We start from the raw sequence: 21,897 nt of genomic DNA, 5'->3' as shown, positions 1-21,897 counted from the left end.
AAAACATGCTATTAGCAACGTCTTTCTCCATTGTGCTAAAATATCCAGCGATAGCGGCGAAATGCGTGAATATCGCTGAGAATACAGCGATATTCACGTATTAGCGACAAAATGCTCTTAGCCATGTTATCCACCTCCCTTTGGATAACATGGCTAAGAACTGGTCTGGGCAGGTGTTAGTATTTGGAGATATTCGCGCGTAGCGCAAATATTTCCAACGCTACGCCAGCCTTGCTAATAGGCGATAGGGACGTTAGCGACTGCTTTCAGTCGCTAACTGGATGGGTACGCCCACTTTGCATGTCATTAGCGATAAACATCGCTGACATGCAAAGCGGGCCCCAAACCGCTCGCTATCGCCTAAAAGCTGTCGCTAACATCAGTTAGCGACAGCTTGCTAATAGGGCGATAGAATTATCGGCGATAATTGCCTATCGCCCCCCTTGGTAATATGCCCCTTAAATCTTTCACTCTTCTCCTGCACACCCCAAAACTACAATGATTGCTCTATTCAACATAATGCATCAACATGTATATTCATGTAGCTGCAACTCTGATTCAGATTCAATCAACAGTGTTCACCCTCAGCTGCAAACAATAGGAGGGGACGGGGCCTCCATTGAAAAGTCACATAATCATCCACACGATGATTTAATATTTCATAACTCTCTTGCGAACTACTTGGATGACTCTAACTTGTTACTAGAATTAGTTGGTTTAGAGCCACTCATCTCAGAAATGGAGTATAGTTTCGAGACTACAGTTTAAATTACAGTTCGTCACATTGGATTAGTCAATTGTAAATCCTACCAAAGAAAGCAAGGAACTCAGTATAGTTGTCTTTCAACAATCTGTAAAGGTCAATAAAAGGCAATGGCGTAACAAACTCAGCTAGTCAATCGATTTTTAGCTCACATTCAAATGCTTGTCAGCCCGGTCGGGTAGAGGAAATTGAAACTGAGACAATAATGGATGAGCAAGAGCGCAATGAGGCTCTAACTGATCTCTTACCGATTGGGCTTAAGGACAAATTCCAACCCTACTTCAGTAAATGATGTTTTAAAAAGCTAATAAGATTAAACAAAAAATCTAATTTTACAGACCCTCGTCCTGCTCAGGCTGACTACAATTTAACTAAAAACAAAGATGTTTCTCCAATTTTTAACCAAAAAGAAGGCGTAGAAAGAATTAATGGTATGGACCCTGCTAATGGATCAGAGCACAGGAATAAAATGGATGGCAAGGCCAGTAGACCTATAAAAACACCTGAAATTGTGAATTCTGCAAGAATGACATTTTCATCAATTAAAGACACGAAGCAGCCCAATGCTGCATCTCACTTGGGTTCTGCTGGAGCTGTCAGCGCTTCCAACTCCCCGAATAGTAAATGCCAAATTATTGTAGCGAAAGGCTTCACAGTTCTTACAAAGCTCTTTCCAGCACAACTGTAGGTATAGTTAAAGACCACAAACAGTTATTACCGAAGCCTCACAATGAGTTCTAATGTAATCAAAGACTAAGCATGACAGAAGTCACAAACAATAGAATTTTTACCCCATAGAAGCTGGTGTAAAGTCTCCTACCATCATCTGTTTCCCATCCTTAATCCTACCCTTAACCCAATGATAGCCTTGTTACCAGTAAATAATGATAAGGATACTACCACTCTGGATGTTATGCCAGAATACATATCACAGGAATCATTTGTCATCCTTAATTGTCAAAAAAGTTGAAAAATATTACTCCAGTTTTCAGATTTGAGATCATCCTCAGATTTTGCAACTTTAAGTTTTCTTAAAAACTGAGCTCCAAAACCGAGATTACCAGGATAACCTGGTCAACTGAATCAATTGTGAGGACAATTAGAGGGAGAGAAACTAAATTAGCATCATGGGGGATTCTATTATCAAATCAATCCAAACAAAAATATCCACATTTTACAAGAACAGTTCAAGCAACACACCGGACTATCAATAAAATGTGTTGCTTCCGCAGACTTTCCAGCACAATACAAAATCTGAATTTAGGAATTTATTACACCAAATAACTGAAGACTGAACATCAGTTCACCATTGCTAATTCATTCAGCTAATCGTTTTAGGTCACAAAAAGCAAAAACATCTTTTATATTAAATGTTTATTTTTCTCCATCATACGTGAAGAATAAATTGGGTATTTGAGTGGTACTCAATGAATTGGAATCCATCCAGGATCATCATTCTTCCAGCACAAATATAATTAAAGGAGATTTTAATAATAATCTCATTCAGCCATTGGATCAATCTTACTGCAGATGATTTCCCAGATTCATCTTAGAATGTCCCAGGTTCTCTTACTGCCAATTGATTGGATAACACTAGACCAAAAGGTTATTATATGTGGAAGCTATTTTTCGATCTAGGCTTTCATGCTCTAAACAGGAAATTTCTTTCAGATCAACCATCAGAATCTACTTTTATTTCTACTAATTCCAAAACTATCCGCGATTTCATCTTATTGTACTGTGCCACCTTCTCCTAGTCAGGCATGAGCGGATTTTGCGGATTGGCAATCCGCGAATTTGCGGATTTGCGAACTCGCAATCCGCAAAATCCGCGAATTCCCGCGAATTTGCGGATTTTTTTTTTTTTTGTGTTCGCCCGTGTTTCTGCCAGTTCGCGAGGGTTTTTACAATTTCGCAATTTGCGAACTTACCTGTCGGGTCGCAAGTTTTGCGAACTTGTTGTTTCTACGTGTCCAACCTGTTTGGGACACTCTTCTTCATCACTGCCACTCTCTGTCACCACTGCCACTCTCTGACTACTCATGCCACCCTCTGGCCCACCCATGCCACCCTCTGTTTCATCACCACACCCTCTGGTTGTCCAGTGTACATTATTTTCGGCAAAGCAAAGCACACCTTCCCTGCCTCAAGTGACCTGAATTAATTTGGGGCTGATTAATGTGTCACTGAATATTTTTTTAGCTGGCACCTGCTTCCTTAGTGCGCCCTGATTAGTGATCTTTTGCACTTGCTAAGTGCTTTCATTGTTGCAAAATTAGTTACAACACCTGCCCTGCCCCAACTGACAATAATGAATTAGGGGCTGATTAATGGATTTTAACTTCCAGCCTGGCTCCTGCTTGTCTCCCTTAGCTGTAATTCATGACCTTTGTGGCATATGTGTAACTATTCTGAGGTTCAGAGCAGGGTCACATAATAGTTTCAACTGGCAACTGAACTCTGGAGGGGCCCCTCAGGAAGCACTACAGGAAATGGCTACTAATGATGTGCCTGAACTTTTGAACCTGGTAAGTAGTTACTTTCAGTTTTGCTTAGATCGTATTTCTGCAATTTCGCACTTATTCGCGGGGCGCGAACTCACGCGAACAGTGCGAGCAGTGCGAGCAAAATCCGCTGCTCGCGGATTTGCGGATTTTGCAGGAAATTCGCAAATCTCGCGGATTGCGGATTTCCCGAAAATCCGCAAAATCCGCGAGCGGAACGGATTTTCCGCCCATGCCTACTCCTAGTGTAAATACTATCAAATATTACAAATTACGGAAAGTGATCACAATCCATAACAAACAAAACTATAAATCAGATAATACACTTGGAAGCCCAAATATTTATATTCAGACGATAATTTTAACTCAATAAATTTAAGAACAATTAAGCGGTATGCTAATTTTAATTATAAGTTGTTGTCATCAGCAAACAATGTTTTATTATGTCTTACTTTGTTTACCAGATGCATTTGCTCCCAGCAGACAATTGGTGTTGGAACTAGTATAAACTGCTAAGGAAAATAATTAATTTTATTTCTACAAAATCAACAAGTAGATGATTTGTTATCCTGAAACAGGGATCATGTAATTGTTATAGCAAAAAGGAAACAACGTAAACAGCTGAGACTATTGTTAAATAATGAAAGAACTCCTTAGAGAGGTACCATGATAAAGAACAAAAGAAAGAGCTATCATTGTGAAATTCAGTAAATTCGTAGGCAGAACCAAGATGCAGCATGAACATTCCTCTATCAAACTCATATTTCCAAATTGTTCTGACCTCTACTTGTTTGTGGTACTGGATCCCATAGATTCACTAATGATTATTTTGTACCATATGAGTCACAGAAATTACATAACAATAACCTGTATGCCTGCAGCTGCTCCATGCTATTTCAAACTCCTTATTTTTCAAGGAAGGAAGAAATGGAAACAATAGTAAAGAAGTCAAGTTCCTCAAAAGCAGCAGGACCTAAGGGTATACCAATCAATGTGATTAAAGTTGATGCTCCCTTCTGGGGTGATTTGCTTTATGCTCTATTCACACTGGTCCTGGAATCGGAGCTAGTCCGTCTTCATGGAAACTTGCCATTATATATCCCATGCACAAAAAAGGCTCACAGAAAGATCAGAAAGACTATGGCCTCATGCTCTTCCTGACACTGAAGGAAAATTGATATCGGACAATTTGTATATGTGGGCTACCAATCTCAATTTAATTCCCTTTAATCAATCTAGTTTTTGACCTGGATACTCAACAGTTGATAACATTAGTGCTTTTAAACTTCTAGTAAATAAAACCCTAAGGAGGAATCTTACTTTATATGCATGTTATATAGATTACTTAGTAACATTTAATAAAGTCAATCAGAGAAAACTATAGGAGAAGATACTACAGTGGGGTATCAATCAGACTGTACTACATTTCCAAATATCTCTGGATGATAAAACTTGGCTTCGGGTTAAGTTAACGAAAATAGCTATTTTAGCAGAACTACTGACTGCCAACGGCCTCAAACAGTAATGCACTCTAATGACGCTTCTTTTTTCCAATTCTAGGAGGTAAGGCAATTAGCTATCCGGTCTATGCAGGCGATATCATTATTTTCACTCTAACTCCATCAGGCCTACAAATGCAGTTATCAAATCTACCGAAATGTAATTTACAAAATGAACTAAAAGATAATTTTGGAAAAACAAACATTATGACATTTGGTAAATCTCTTAATAGCCTAAGCTTAACAATTACTGGTCACACTTTGTAAGAAATCATAACATTTAACTATCTAGGCCTAACTGTGGACAATAAGTTAAAATGGACAAATCACATTTCAAACTTGAAAACTAATGCCCATGTTATTGCGTAGTCCGCTCAAAGATTTTTAAATGCCTATGGGGGAGCGTTCAATTTGTCAGGCGCTAAAGGTAATCTGAAGTAGCACCTTCTTTATGATATGGATCATAATCCTCCCAGAAGAGACTATCAACGAAACTGCTCAAAATATATGTGAGAGAAATCAGATACTTATTAAATGTACGTTTTTCCATTCCAAGGAGTAAAATAAGATTGGAACTTCCCCTGACATCGCTAACCTCTAGATATTTTGCATCTATGATAAATTACATTTGTGAGTGTATGTGTGCTGATGAGGATTCTCTGAGATCTTTGATATACAAAGAACTAACAACCACGGGTTATAACATCTCTGGTCTGACTATCACGGAGGTCAACAGGGTAATTATGTATAACAACTTGTCCTCATTAGCAGATAATAGAAAATTGCCTTCAAATTCGAACTGTTAACCCTCAAAGCCTTTTTGTTTATGTGACTATAAGGAAGAATCTATTGAGCATAGTATTTATTTATTTATTCGATCTAAGGAAAAATATTTGAAATGTGTGCTTCTCCCCTCTAACTTCAGAACTATCAGTGATGCAATTATTTATTGTTTTTCTGCAAAAGAACCTCAATTAATTGGGAAACCAATACAATTATTAGGTATTTCTTACTGATGGCCTTAAGGAAATGCAAAAAGGGAACACTTTCTGGGAATTATTATATTATGGGAAGTTATTATAATTCATATACTGCTTGCCATGCTTTTATTGCATTGGATATTTTAATATTTTTACACAATACAAAATGATTCAAGTATTTTATTCTCTGCACTGGGATATAAGTTAATTTGCTGTGAAGCTTGTGGAGCCCCAGGGGCTGGGGAACTTAGGAGGTCACCTAGGAATTTGTTTTTAGTATCAAGTTTTTCTTGGATCTGGAGGCATAGACATTTTCGTCTACTACTGTCTGCTCTTGAAAAAAAGGTATGCAAAACTAAATTAAGATCAAAAGGTAAGATGTTATACTGGATATTGCTGATTGTTTATAACACATTGTGATGTGATGTTGAAAAATGAATTCTGAAGGTCTTCTGAATACATCATCTTTGACTGATTGTAAATAAATTGTTGAAGTGACAACATTCTTTATTTTTTACCCACTTGTGTGGTATATTCAGGTCTCAAGTGAGTCCTTTGTTGGTTTCTTGTTTGGGTCCAGAAAGAAAGGAGAGGCTATCCAACTGATCATTTGAGATTCAAGAACTCACTGAATAGAGTTTTTTGCCTTGAACAGTCTTCTACATGATTATTGTGGTGAAATGTTTAGTGAAGTGCACTTGTGCCAGAACACTGATCAGTAATTTTTTTTGTTTCTTGTGTTCAACACAGATCAGTAGTGCAAAGTATTGCCTAAAAGATCAAACCGTTAACCACAAGCATCTGGTTGCGCAAGACCAAGGCTAAGTCAAAAGTTAAGGCTGACCGTGATGGAGAGCAGGTTGGATACATCAGGTGGATTAGGTCCTGTCTCAACTTACTTTTGAAGTTAGAGGAAATTTTGAAGACAAGTTCCTAAGGAGTGAGAGGTCAGGTGGGCAAGGCAGCAGGCAGTGTCTGAGGAGGGGGAGTAGTCGCCGGGGAGCTGCTGGACGAGATCGCTGCGAGGATTTTTACCTTTGAATTTTTACACTTTTTTTGAATGTCTAAACTCTCCAGCAGGGTGCTGCACACTGTAGCTGACAGGGGCTCCATAGGCCAGATACCTTCACCAAGGGTCCAATTAAACAAGATTTGCTGCTACGGGAAAGAATGTAGCGGAAGCTAGTGCGAAGTCAGGCTGAACGACCATCCACCATAGTTGGATTGGCTGGCAGGGAGGTCCCAGTCTTTTCTCAGTTCTCTCAGCACTTTTTGGTTACATTTTTAGGGTTAGACATGCATAGTACTCCTAAAGACACTTCAAATGATCCAGGGCCTGAGGGGGTCCCACTTGAGGGATTAGGATTCCCTCCATCAGAGGCCGGGTGCAGGGTGTAAGGTCTCAGGAGCTTGTAATGTCCATGTGGCTCACAGCAGAGGAAGTCACTTCCGTGGTCTTTGGCTAAATGAGTTGCTTCCGATCTCCTTCAAATAGCCAGGCAGGCCATTAAGCAGCAGGGCAGTCCTCTAGAAGTCTTCCATTGGTCCAGGAGTGTACTGAAGAGGGGTTCTGAGGGTCCAATATTCATACCTGATGCCAACCTATGAACTGGGGTGGGGTCTTCCCTATGCTACCCTCATATCTAGTTATGGAAAGGTCTTCTCTTCCCCTGTCAAGGCACGACAAACTCTGGCATAAGAAAAACATAGTCCAGGTTCCTTTGTGCCTGCTGCAGGCAAACCCTTTGAACTGTAAGTTTGGCAGGAAACAGCTCCGCCCCCAGTCATCCAGACAGGATGGCCCATCCTCCCAACACTAAGTGTGCTTTTGTCTTACTGTCTAGGGGAAATACACAAAGCCCAACAGCAGAGCCATTCACAATCATTACCCATGACACTGACAGAGAAAGAAATGGTTAGAACAGAGCATTTTGACTTAAAATCTGTCATTACCATTAAGGGGATTTTAAATTCCAATATATTTGCGTCTAAACATGACATTTCTACCTGCTCCCAATCAAAGGTCAGCACTTATTAAAGGCAATAAAGTAACCCAATATTATACAAATGAGAGAGCCCTTACAGTAGTAAAAAGCAAAGGTAGTAGTTATTCACTATCAGGGTATGTAAAACTCAAACCCACATGTCCTATTTTTTAAATACAATGTATCCTGCCCCATGGGCCTTTAGGGTCTACATTAGGGGCAACGTATATATATTAAAAAGGAAAATTTAGGCCTGGCAAACATTGTTTTTGCCAGGTTGAAAGTGCAGTTCAAAACTGCACAACAAGCTGCAGTGGTAGGCCTGAAACAAGCTTTAAAATGCTACTGCAGTAGGTGGCTTAATGAGTGATGGAGGCCCACTAGTAGAATTTGATCTGTGGGCCCTGCGTATCAAGTAGTACCTTTTACTGGGGACATATAAGTAAATTATTCAGGTGTATGCCAATTTAACCTTGTTTTCTGGAAAGAGTACAAGCACTTTAGCAATGGTTAGCAGTGGTAAAATGCCCAACGAAAATGTATTCAGAAAACAGGAGGGGGTTAAGGCAAGAAGTTTGAGAGAAGATCACACCAAGGGTCTCAGATCTAACATGTGTCCCCCCCAGCTGAAAGTAGGAAGAACTACCCATCCTCATGGAAGTTCTCATCACTAAGGTGGAAGAACCTGGAAAGACCATCAGCATTGGAGGGGTCATTCTCAGTGCGGTGTTCCACCATAAAGTATATTAACTGTAGGGAAATGGACCACCTCAATATTTTGGGAATCTCACCCCTCATATGTATTAGCAAATCCAAGTGGTCTGTGGTCTGTCTAAACCCGGACGTGAGTCCTAAACAAGTATGGTCTCAATTTCTTCAATGGCTAAACCAGTGCAAACGCTTCCCTCTCTATTGCACGTCACCTGTTCCCTGGGAATTAGCTTACTACCAATGAAGGCTGTAGGTTAGTCTAGACCCTCTTCATTTAGCTGTAAGAGCACAGCCCCCATGTCTTCAGTCTGGACAATAAATTCCTTTAGAAGTCAGGTGCTGTACACACAATCTGATCTTAAATGTTAAAGGCTTTCTAGCAGGTCTCTGTCTAAATCACCTTCTTGGGCTGCTCTTCAGAATTCAATTCAGTCAAGGGGGCAACAATGCTGCCATAGCCCATGACAAACCTCCTATAACTTTCAGTGAAGACTAGGAAAGCTCTAATTTCAGTCTAGGTCTTGGAGGGTTCCCAATCCAGGAGAGTATGAATTTTGGTTTTGAGGGGCTGTACCTTGCCCCCATCCACCTGGTGTCCATATTTGGCACTTGATGCGTTGCTAGTCAGGCCGGCCTGCTGCAATGTGGGAAGTATCTCCTGGAGGAGGAACAGGGGGTCCTCCCAGCTGAGCTAAAGACAATAATGAACACAGAAAAACCGGAATATCGGAATAGGAACCTAGCTATGGGTGACGAGCGACCTCTACTCAAGTCGAATTAGATAGTCTGCTTAAGCAAGAAAGAAAGATTACTTTCTTGAGTCCCCTCACTCACCAGGGGTTCCCCTTGGTGACATGCTTCATCATAGGGGTCCGCTCAATCTGCTGCGGATTGAGGCGTACTGCGACTTGCGGAATTACATAGGAGCACTTATGTGAGAAAATGTGTTGAGCAATGTTGTGGAGTGGAAGAAAAAAGATGTTAAAAATACCTGGCTAGTGGCGAAGTAATTTTATTCTAGCTCCTAGTTGGTATGTTTAAAAGCAAGATTAATAGAGAAAGACAGTGTAACCTTAATGAGTTAAACGTCTCTAGTATTGGTCAACGTCTTTTGAGCCTCCCTAAGGCTCTTCCTCAGGACCACACAAGGACCAGCCCTGTGCGTTCCACTCCTAAGTGACCTAAAAGTGAGGTAAATAAATAGTTAGTGAAATATGAAGTGCCACACCTACTGTGTGTGCACTAGTTTAATACATACCATTTGACTCATTGGTACGTAGTATCTGTGGGAAATAAAGCAGAACAATATTACAATAACAAACGCCTGCCAGGGAACTGGCAGGGATGTATTCAACATGGTTCATTTGGTTCACACTAATGCTCCTCTGTGATGTGTGAATTACATCCACTATCGTCTATTCCATTGTGCCTTGCCGGTAAAAAAACATATGGTCATCGATTCCTAAGGAGATCCTGATTATAGTGTTAATTTAAAAACATACCACACTTAAAAACTATACGATCATCGAAATCACATGCTTTATATGAGGTTTAGTTTTGTCCCATGGTCTGGAGGGGTTGAGGGGCTCGTGGTCACACTCTGTAATGACGATAACAAAGCATGATTAACTTTGGGCCAGTGGGGACACTGTAAATAAAAGTTGCTTCACTAAGGCTGCCAGAAGAACTTGGTTGTGTCTGCGCTGTAAGTCTCCTTGACCTCTAGCATAAGGCAACCTGCCAGTACACAGATGTCAAATCAAAGGTACTTAGTAACTTGGCAGGTCCCAACTTATCTATGAGGTCATCAGCTCAGAGTGTGAGGCGGGCATCAGTATTGGTGACTGAATGGGGCCCCATATAATACCCACAGAACCAGGCTTCTGGGGGAACACCAGGTGTGGCAGCCTTAGGTACTAGCACTGCTGGGGTGGACAAAGAACTGTTGGAGGGTTCAATTACCCCTAGTTAAAGGATCTAGACTGCCTCCTCCTTGATGTTAGTCTCACCTTATCAGATAGCCTGTGGATTTTTTTTTCACATGCATACTGTCCCCTGCAGCAATGTCATAGATACACATATATGTTAACCCAGGGGTGAGCGAGAACAGGGGGGCAAACTGCCTCAGCAAGTGGCTACAGTGACTCTGCTATTCTAGGGTTAGGGTAGGGGAGAGGTTGACACCTTCCACTGACCCATCCTGCTCTTTGGAAGAGAGGTCAAGGAGAGGTTCATTCTCCTCCTCCAATCAATCACCTGTCACTAGGAGCATGATAACTTTGTACTTCTCATAGTGGGATTTGAGGCAACTGACATGCAGGACCCTTAAGAGGTTCTTGGTGGTGTTGAGGTCTACCAAGTAGGTGACTCCACCCTTGCGCTCCTTCAAATCATAGGGCTTGGTCCAACGTTCCTGTAAGTCCCACTGATCCACTAGCTCCATCACTCACACTTTATTACCAGCCTGAAACTGAACTAGACTGGCCTTCTGTTCATGGCAAAGCTTCGTAAGTTGGAATCGAGGATTTCCAGGCTTTCAGAAGCGGTTCATCTGAGTCCTTAAAGCCAACATATAGCTGTCCACATCTTGGGAGGATTTCTTGTGAGCTTGCTCCCACCCCTCCTTTACAAGTTTGGGAGGCCCTCTGACAGGGGGCCTTACAGGAAGTTAAAGGGACTGAATTCAACTCTTTTCTGTGGCACCTCCCTGTAAGCAGTGAAAAGGCATGACAAGAGGATGTCCCACTTCTGCTTAATGGGCTCTGACATGCCCATAATCATGCTTTAGGAGTCCATTGGTCAGGAGGTATTAAGATGTGGAGAACTTGTTAGCTACTCCACACTCATCCCAATGGACTGCATGAAGGCTGACACGAAGCTGGTGCCCCTGTTGTGTACCACTTCTTTGGGGAATTCATCTCTGTCAAAATCCTCATCAGCGCTCTGGCCACAGTAGGAGCAGTCACTGTACTCAGATGTTTGACCTCTGGGTACCTAGGCATGGTCCTCCAAAACCAGGATGAACATGTTGCCTAGAATAGTCTTGGGGCCTAGGGGCCCAATAATGTCAATGCCCATCCTTTCAAAGGGATAGCCAATAACAGGTAGTGGAACCTGGTAAGCCTTTCACTTCCCCCTGACTTTCCACTGGCTTGACAGGACAGGTGGGACAGGACCTGCAGAATGCATCTGAGATCACTCTCATCCGGGGAAAGGTAAAAATTGATGGAAAACCTGGCAAAAATTACGTCTTACCCCAGAGGTCCTGCCAGGGGTACATCATGAGCCAGTATGAAGGCCCTGTAACACTATAGCCACCTATGCACGGGTTTCCCAAAGTTCAGAAACCTTAGTCTTACTATACAGAGGTCGTTCTCCCAGTAGATCAGCTCATCTTCAGAGATGTCACCAGCTGCCTGGGCCTTGGCCTGCCACAAGTGTAGGGTACTCCTTCTGAACTTTGCAGAATTTCTCTCTGGTCTGCCCTCTCTCTGCTTGCCAACCAGCCACTTCAGACAATTGTCCCAGGGAAGCAATGTCTTCCCCTATAGGCTCAGAGCCATCACCCTCAGGATGAACTTGCTTCCGGACGCTGGGAGTTTTAGGGGTGGGTTTTCAAAGCCCTCGGTTCTTCCTCTTTTTGGCAGAAACATGGGCCATTTTTCCAGGCTCCATGTCCTCTTGACTTCCTTCTCAGGGTGTTATAGACATTGTCCCTCGGGCAACCCTAACATCTCCAGGTATGACCAGAGCTTGACCTCCTTCCTGAGGGTGTGCTCAATTTCATTACCAAGCAGTCAACCCACAGGCAGGACTAGACTCACAGCCACCCTCAAAGAACCTGAGATCACCCCCATTCAAAGCGAACAAGAGCCAGTGATAGTGACTCTCACAGATGTCTGCTAATATAACCTGGTGGAATGCACTAGGAATTCCCTGCTCTGAGGACAACAGATGACACCCAACAGTAGTCATACTGGTTCCTGTGTCTCAGAGCTTGCACTTGCTGCCCATTGATGGTTACACACTACTTATACTTTGAAGTATAGTTAGGCATGCAGGCTTTTGGCACCAAGGCCTTGTCACTCAGGGACACTAGGGTAACCTCTGCACTACCCCCTCATTGCTAACTGGGACAACCTCTTCCATAGGTGCTATACTAGCCAACCCCAGTGTCTACCCAACAGAGGGGGACTGTGCACTCTTGGGTAATTTGGTATCCCATTTGATGTGCCCTTACCTGTAGTGTTCATGGCATTTGTGAGAATACTTCCCTGGCAACAGGGAACCCATTCTTTTTTTGGTCATATTGGGACTAGGAATCCTTTCCCTGAGAACTGTTTTGAGGGCCTTTAGAGAACTCTTTGCTTTTATTTTTTATCTCCCCCCCCCTTTTTTCTTGTGAGTACCCGTCCACCCTTCTGGTGATTCCCTCAGAACCTTTTTTGGGCACTCTGATGCTGGCCCAGAGGTCCACATCCTGGGCAAGCTCTCTAGGGGAAGTGAGCTTGCTGTCCATTAGGTGCTGGTGCCACTCTGAAAAGCAAGAAATAAATATGTGTTTTATAAAAATCAAATCATACAGCCCATTAAAATAACTCACTTGACTGCCACTCACCCACCCACTTAATTCCTTAATGGAATAATCGAGGAAATCCACCCAAGCCTATTTAGGCAGCTTCTGACTGTCCCTAAATCTCAAGAGGTAATTTTATGGGATGAGCCCACACTAGGCAATAAGAATAGATTTAATGGGACCATACTTCATCTGGTACCTAACCTCTAGCGTATGCATTATAACACTCTCCACTGTAGGAATGTGTTTCCAGAGACTGCCCCTATCCTCTAATGGGAACCAGTCATCCTGAGGCCGAACTCATAGCTGAGAACCTTAATCAATGTACCCCATAATACATAGCTAGGTAGCAGGTCTTGGGGACCATCGTGCCTCCATTGGATACTGAACCATTATTGCTGGACCCTGTGAATTGCTTGGCTTTGAGGTCCAACTGCTTCAGGCTCACCCCATGTGCCAGCAAAACTTTCTTCTACTCCAGGCCCTTTGTGCAGCAGCCTCCTCTATTTTAATCATGGCTGGCTGTAGCTGGGACTCACTCTCAATATGGAGTGAGGCAAGACTTAGTGGCCCAATTATGTTTGGCGTACAGCCGCGTCGGCGGTCCCAAGAAGAGCTGGCGGTCTTCTGCCTGACCTATTGCGATGTTACGTTTGTGCTGTCGGTCTCGTTGCAGCAGTCTTCCGACAGAGGGGGACGTTCGTGCGAAGAATCTCACTTATATTTAGGTTTTTTGTCACATTGCAAATACATATGTTCGTATTTAAATGGTGGCCATCACATCGCATGTGTTACAATGCATGCCATTACAACGCAAGTTGTTACAATGACTTGCTGTAGGGGGTGCTCTAAACTAAGGAATAGTATAATTTAATTTTCCAACACCTTCCCTATTGTTGCACACACTGGAGTTGGAATAGTAAATTATACTATTCCAAAGTCCAGCGCACCCCCTACAGCAAGTTGTTATAACAACTTGTGTTGTGATGGTACTGCGATGTAACACCTGTGGGAAACTAACCTTTTCCTACAGCACGATTTCACAGCCATTGCAACAGTGGACAGATGGACAATAAACTTACATGTGATTCTAGCGATGACGGTGTGGATTTCCCTCATGGACAGGTGTCTGCAGCAAAGGTGGGACCTGGATGATGGGCTCCGTGATTGAAAGAGGAGTGGAAACAGGAGACATGGTAACTTTTTTTCCTTACTTCCTGTGTTTCCGCCAGGTCGAGTTTGCAGGTCCTCCCGCCACAGTCAGCTTGCGGTAAGGCACATCGTAATCTTGATAGCGAGAACAAGGGCTGGATTCACTCCATCAGCCACTGTCACCTGTGACCCTCGTCGAAAAAAGAAGAGAAATCCTGGAAGAGTGGCGGTCTTTCATCAGTGGAATCACCAACATCGTCATTACACTGTTGGACAGCCTAGTCGGCTGGCAGTGAATCTGCCGCGCCTGTGGTCCAAAGACCGTCAAAGTCGGAATCAGGCCCTATTTTTGCAAAATGGAAAAATAGTCAAATCACAAACTAAAGAGATTTGAGATAATTTGATGTCAGAATATTTTTGGGATTTTTTATTTTGCACAATCACTCAGTAGCACTGCACAAACACAAGTACTGGATGCCACAGCTGAATACCAATGTAAGAAATGGGATACTGGTTGAGGGGGATGGAAGCTCCACTCTGGCAACAACCACAATCATTGTTAGGGTGTACCACAAAAAGTCACTAAATTAACCTGTGTTTACCCTCTGGTAGCTTACAACAAAAGCAGCCAGGCTTCACTTAGAGGCAATGTGTAGAGTATTTATGCAGCACACAAACAGTAATAAAGATAATAAAGTGAAAACACAACAAAAGAAGAATCAAAAAGCATGACACTTCTACCTGTTCCCAAATCAAAAGTTAGCACTTATTAAATGTAATAAGGTAACCAGATGTTATCTAATGGAAGAGATTGGCATTACAGTAGTGAAAGACAAATTTTGCAGCTTCGTTACCACCAGGACGAGTAAAACCCTACCGATTGGGACTATATAGCCTACTTTAAATGTGATATTTATGTATAAAAAAGGAAGTTTGAAGCTTTGCAAAAGGTTTATTTTGCCAGGCCAAAATTGCATTTTAAAACTGTACTACAGACTGATGCGGCCGACCTGAGACAAGTTTTATATTGCTACATCAGTAGGTGGCACAATGAGTGCTGCAATTCCACTAGTAGCATTTAATTGACAGGCCTCGTGTACCATCTAGTACCATAAGATAGGGAATTATGAGTAAATAAAATGTGGTAATCAGGTGTAGGCCGATTTTTATCATTTTTAGGGCGAGAGCACAAGCACTTTAGTACTGGTTAGCAGTAGTAAAGTGCACAGAGTCCTAATGCCAACAAAACCAAATTAAAAAAACAGGAGGGGTAAAGGCAAAAGCGGTGTTGGGACAAAATAGCTCAGAAATAATATTGTATTACAAAAATATTGTGTCCATAAAAAACATCAGGACACCAAAAATATCATGGACATGAATATCGGAGGTGAAAATATAATTTTTAATGTTGTTTCTAATATTGTTGCAAAAAATATCAATGTTGAAAATATCGTATTTAATATTGTCTGTAAATGTTAATTAGTATGTAATGTATTGTAGAGTGTTTGATTGCTTGCTTTTTTAATTTGTGATTTTAGTAACATTATTTTATTCATGAAATTGTTGAGTTTGTATTTTTAGTTGTAATAATGTATATAAGTAATTGTTGATTTTTTTTAGTAGTAGCAGGATATTGGGTTTTTAGAGGATAAAGGTAGAGATAAAAGAAAGTATATTTATAATGTAAAATGTATCGCAATTATTTTAAAGCTCCGCAAAGTAGTAATTTCGAATTTTTAAACATATTTTAAATATTTTAGTTTGATGTTAATAAAGATATGTTAATGCTATTACATTTTTTAATGATCAAATATTCAAAACATACTATTATTAAATCATTAGAATATTTAGAAAGGTTTTTATGTTGAAAAATGTATATTTTAAAAATATTTACAATTGTGTAAATGTTTTATTTTAATTTCAATTTACATGTTATTATTTATTTTAAAATATGATGCTTATATACATTTATTTCAAATGTATGATTGTACATTTTTTGTTTTATTTATTGTTTAAAGTTTATGAATGGTCATAAATAAGATTTGTAGTTTAGATTAGTGTGTTTTCAGATAACATTCTAGTAAATGTTATATTACAAAAATATGTGAGTATAAGGAGTATTGATTGTCTATGTAACATTTTTATTTCTTAATGTGTTATGTAAGATGTTTTATTTTGATGTGAATATTGTAAATTTCAACTCTTTAGTGTCCAACACATCCCCAAATTGGTTAAGATTGGATTGGAAAGAGCAAATGTCACTTCTTTAGTGTCGAACACCTTCCCCCAATAAGGTTAGATTGGAGCAGGAATAGTAAATGTCATCCCTGTAGTGTTCAACACTTTCCCCAAATTGGTTTAAATTGTAGTGGGAATAGTAAATGTCACCCCGTTAGTGTCCAAAACCTTCCCAAATATGGTTAGATTGAAGTGGGAATAGTACAGGTTACCCCTTAAGTGCCCAAGATCTTCCCAAAATGTTGTATAATAAAGACATGTCAAATATGTTTCTGCTATTATTTGTTTCAAATGTTATATTATTCTAACGTTTTACATTTTGAATCATATATACATCAAGTACAAAAGATAAAATATATAAAGATAAGTAAATTAAACATGTTTTCAGTATTTTTTAATAATAATAAAATCAGGTAACTCATAAAAAATTTATATTTGAATGTTATACATTTTCACTTCCTAATTTTCATATTTATTAATAGTTTTTCATATATATTTCCAAAACTTTTTTAACATATGTTTTATTAGCATATGTTAAATATTTGCATATATTTTAAACTATCATTTAATTTATCCCCAAGTCCTACATTAAACAGCCTATTAGAAACACAGAGATTCTTTTCTAAATTCTCAGGCGAGCCATGGTACCTTAACAGATGCTTTCCTTTCAGTTAAGGACTCCTGGATGTGATAGAGCTAACCCTATCTAGGCGCTTGTACTTCAATTCTGTATTTTCAATTCCTGTACGGAACCCGGCTCCTTCAATCTTTTACTGCCTTGTGGCCTAAAACCTAGAGGGGTGCTGATAGGTGGTGAATAGGCTGTGGTGCCACCAACGAAAACATTGAGCATGCCCTGTTTTTTTTTTACCAGCTTACAAGACCATAAATCAGCTCTGCGGAAATTTTGATATTGAAATTTAATAACAGTAAACAGTCTATGCAATAACTCGATATTTGATGGGAATGTTAAGGCGGGCATAACGTGTGTCGCCCCCGACAGTATGGAAGGTGGCACTAAGCCAACGTATAATGTAATTATTATTCGGTTAATACCGTAAGCCAGGGCCTCATTTGAGACAAATAGGTTCCTGTTGGTCAATACTCAATAATTTCCCACGTCAGTTTTACGTCTGTCAATATTTTTAAGGGAAATAATTGACTGACAGGGTATGGAGTTAAAGACTCAGTTAATTAGTGTGTACCACTCCAGATTATCCTGATGGTTGTGTTTAAATAATGTTATGCAATACTTACATACCTCTTTGATATCTTCCGTCAGTGAGTTATATGGCTTAACTTGCCTGCCCTGTTCTAGACATTCCTCGTATGTTGATTTTAATGTAGTTTTTTATCTTTTGCTTACCGGAGGAACTAATACATATATTTTATGTTTTAGTTTAAATTTAAGTATTACTTACTTGGTTATATAGTTAATCAGATGTATATTTTTCTTCTTTGATGGTTTGTTGAGAGAATACGGTAGGGTTTTCTCATTTTGAAGCATTTGCAGTTTTTGAAGTATTTACTTGTTCAAATTAGTGTACCATTTTTATTGTTGATTTAATTGTATGTTTGATTTGATTGGTTAAAGTTGTTTATAGTTTAATTCTATTAGTTGGTTTAGTATAGTTTGATTTTTTTTTATCAGTTGAATACTTCTGTAGTGAACTCTAATAAAACTTTGACGTTATATCTATGGTATGTAGTTTGATATTTTTGTTCATAAATGTTTATATATATATATATATATATATATATATATATATATATATATATATATATATATATATATATATATATATATATATATATATATATATATATATATATATATATATATATATATATATATATATATATATATTAGGTTGGTATTTCCATGTTTGTAGTTAATACTAATTGTTGGGGGAGTTATTGTATTTATTTTAGATATATAATTTTTGGGGGATAAATGTTAAATATTTTGTTAATGTAACATTTTCAGTTAATTTAAATATGTGTATAATGTGTTTGGGGTTTATTAAAAGTAAATGTTTTATGTGAAAAGGGTTCTTTATTATTGATTATTTCATTATTTTGGTGATAATATTGTACTTGATATGTGTGGATCAATATTTTTGGCATATTCTACTTATATTTAAAGGTAGCGATATTTTTGCTTCTGATATTTTTGTTTTCCATATATGTAAAAATTGATATTTCTAACAATGATATTTGTGTTCTGGATATTCGTTGGTTTGATAGTTAAGCATACAAAGTCGATATTTTTGTTATCGATTTTTAATATTCCATCTTTTGGTGTTTTGATATTTGATGGATCAATAATATGTCAGTGATCCTACAAAATCCAGAGCTTGTGGGTTTAAGAGTAAGTGTGAGAGGTTGCATACAATAAGTCTTTTGTTCTCAGAGTCCCTAATATGGCAATGTAAAAGCCTTCATCACATGCAGACTTTAATAACTATAGTTTTACATTTCATCAAAAACAATGTACTTTGTGAAGCTCACATCTTGTTATTACATGTCCCGACCTTAGAATGGTGATCAATCCACTGTGATGTACACCATTGTTTTATCTATGGAGTTAATAAAATGTATTTAAAAAAAAAAGAATGGTGATCAAGCTGCAGGTCACTGGAACACCATGTTTTCAACACAGACGTTTTTGTTTTACTCCCTAGAAATCTCCAGTATCATGTTACAGGTTCCATATTCAAGTCCTGATATAACATAACTCTAGTATAAGATAGTATAATAAATTATAATGCAACTTAATTTTTGAAAACATTCACATCGGTTCACAAAGCAGCATCAATATTTTAACTCTAAGGGGCCGATTCTGATCTCGGTCGGAAGGGCTCCGAATTGTGTTCGGGATTAGCGGGTCCGATTTGGAGGCTGAATTTCTATCCGGTTCGCACACGGGTCGGAAGTACGATGCACAAGTACGATGCGAACAAGCGCGAAATCTCTGTCTGAATCGTTTCTGGGTCTGAACCGCTCCGCACGACCTGGCCGTAAGCTAACCGTGGCGCGAAATGGAGGCGAATTCCAACCGAGCCAGTACGATGCTCGATTCGGAAAGCCAGATCGAGTCGGAGCTTTCGGCTCACAATAGCTCCCGGAGCTGGACTTTGGGGGTCCGCATCGGACCCCCTGTTACCCGCAGCCTTATGGCTCAGACACAGTGGGAGACCCATGAGTCTCCCCAACACAGGTATGTACGGTGCAGATGGCATTGACGCGTACCCACTGTAGGGGTCACACTTGTCCGGAACGTACCCATTCAGTCAATGGGAGCCCATGTACGTGTTGTAGGACCGGCTCACATTAACTTCAAACGGAGTCCAACCGAAACGAGTCCGACAGCATACAGGAGTCCGGATCGGTCGGAAAACACCCCGAATCCGGCTCGGTCGGAGTGATTTCCGACCCAGATCGGAATCTGCCCCTTATTGTTGAGTTCTAAGGAAGCTGTATTTTCATTGGAAAATAAACTAGATTGTAGCAATGAAGGGAAATTAAGCATGTGAATAGACAGGCACTCTCTGGGGAAATGATTTCAGGAAAGGCACTGTAGAATGAGTACACAAATTGTTTCTTTTTCTTTATTGAGGCAGATCAGATATAATGATTCATCACCAATTCATTAGAAACAGTTAAAAACAATGTAAGTTAAAAGTTTAAAACACATTTTATACAAATATATAAAATCAACTACAAATTGATTGTCTTTCCCCTCACAAATACAATAAGCAGCTATGTCATATCACCTCAGCATGATGTCTTAACTTCTTGTCACCAAGAGGTATTTAAACATTTGGAAACTGCAAATACTATGATCAAGTTAGTGTTTATTTTACATACACTCAATGCAGTTTGATATTGGTGTATACCTTATACCTTACACAATGGTTTTAAGCATTTTGAACTGGGCCTGGTATAGAATTTCCCAAAAAATAAAAGATGACTCTCAGTCCCCTCGCAAAGCATACAGGTTGGACATTCTTTGCTGCATTCATCCAGAGCTTGCCACTTAGAGGTGAAGGAGGCAATTGGCAAAGTCCAGAGTCTAAACTTTATGTAAAGCAATTGCGCTATGGATGGGGGGTGGGGGTTCTGTCTGACCTAAATAATCTTCAAATTTAGAATCTCATTTGGACTGGAGAAATGAGAAATGTATAGGTCAGCCGACCCAGGGAACACGGTCAGGGTTGTTTGGCCCTAATACACTACCAAAATCTTTTTTTTTTTTTATTATTTTTATTTTTCTTTGTTTTCGTTTTTTTTTTATTATTATTATTTTTTTTTTATTTGCCAACGTAAAAAAATAATACATAAAACATTTCAATAAAGCACCCACCCCTCAATGAAAGAGAAAACTACGTATAGTTTAGACAGAAGATAAAGACAAATGTCTTTTTATAATGACAGATCATGCTTTGGCTCTATGAGAGCTGTCAGAGAAACAACAAATGAATAATTCAGCAAGCCAACTCTGTAAGTTTTTTATAACATAGGACAGCTGTGGTATTTTGCTCGTATTTTGCCTTTGTACCACTTCATGCAATCCCTCCATGAAAGGTCTTATATTTTTATTAGTCCACACCAAACCCAATATAAAAATGTCCTCAACTTCACATGGGCAGATATAGATTCTATCTCTAAATCAAGACTTCGGGAAGCATAGGGGTCCTGTATGCCATAGATGGCACTTTCCTTATGAAGGCATTTCCATCTTTCTCTAAACAAGAAGCAGCTCCCTCTAATCAAGCAACATCGCAATTACTCCACAGTTCGGATCCATTTATAGCTCCACTGACTGCTTGCGCTCTCTATATCTCAATTGCTGGCAATATAGGCTGATACGAGGATAGCCTCAAGAATTTGGATATGAGAATTCCTTTAGGTTTTAGGATAACATTGCTTTTTAGTAGGTGTTCCAGCCAAAAATGTAAGTCTGGTATCCTTATCCACAGGTAATCACTCTTTCACACTCTTTCTAGTTAGCTTCCACCTCTAGATATCTTCTATCTGAATTTTTTATGTGGGTTGTACACCATTAACTTGGTCTTACAGTTTCGAGACCCAGATCCGTCTTTGACATTAGCAGGGTATCATCTGCAAAAAATAAGGCCAGAATTAGTTCTCCAGCCAACCTGGGGGCATCAATGGTGCAACTCAAGAGAAAATTTAAAAAACCATTAATGAATAGGAAAAACAGAGTGGGGGCCAGAAGCTACTTCATAGTTTTTTTCCAAGTGTATATACACAGCTTGTAAATTGAAATACATTTTGAGTCACTTCTATCTATTGCAATGGGATTTGTTTTCCTTGGCGTACACCACTTTTAGAGAGTACTACAGGCAGCTGAACTTGATATCTCATAGGTTTTCGGAAGTGCATCCATGTTTAAGAGATCTGCATTCAATTTAGGGTGAGAGAACGTTCTAAAGTGAAGAGAATAACCAGCTAACTCAGATACA

General features: G+C 39.6%; 1 protein-coding gene across 1 annotated transcript in view; it reads left to right on the top strand.

The window, feature by feature from the left end:
* SOAT2 (sterol O-acyltransferase 2) overlaps positions 1-21,897 on the top strand; it is a 461,869-nt gene that overhangs the window by 348,744 nt on the left and 91,228 nt on the right. The gene's annotated exons all lie outside the window — the stretch shown is intronic.

This window comes from Lissotriton vulgaris, chromosome 1_1, assembly GCF_964263255.1.
Source record: "Lissotriton vulgaris chromosome 1_1, aLisVul1.2, whole genome shotgun sequence".
In the NCBI taxonomy this organism is placed as follows: Eukaryota; Metazoa; Chordata; class Amphibia; order Caudata; family Salamandridae; genus Lissotriton; species Lissotriton vulgaris.
The sequence above is the reverse complement of the archived record's forward strand: the minus strand, read 5'-3'. Positions and strand labels throughout refer to the sequence as shown.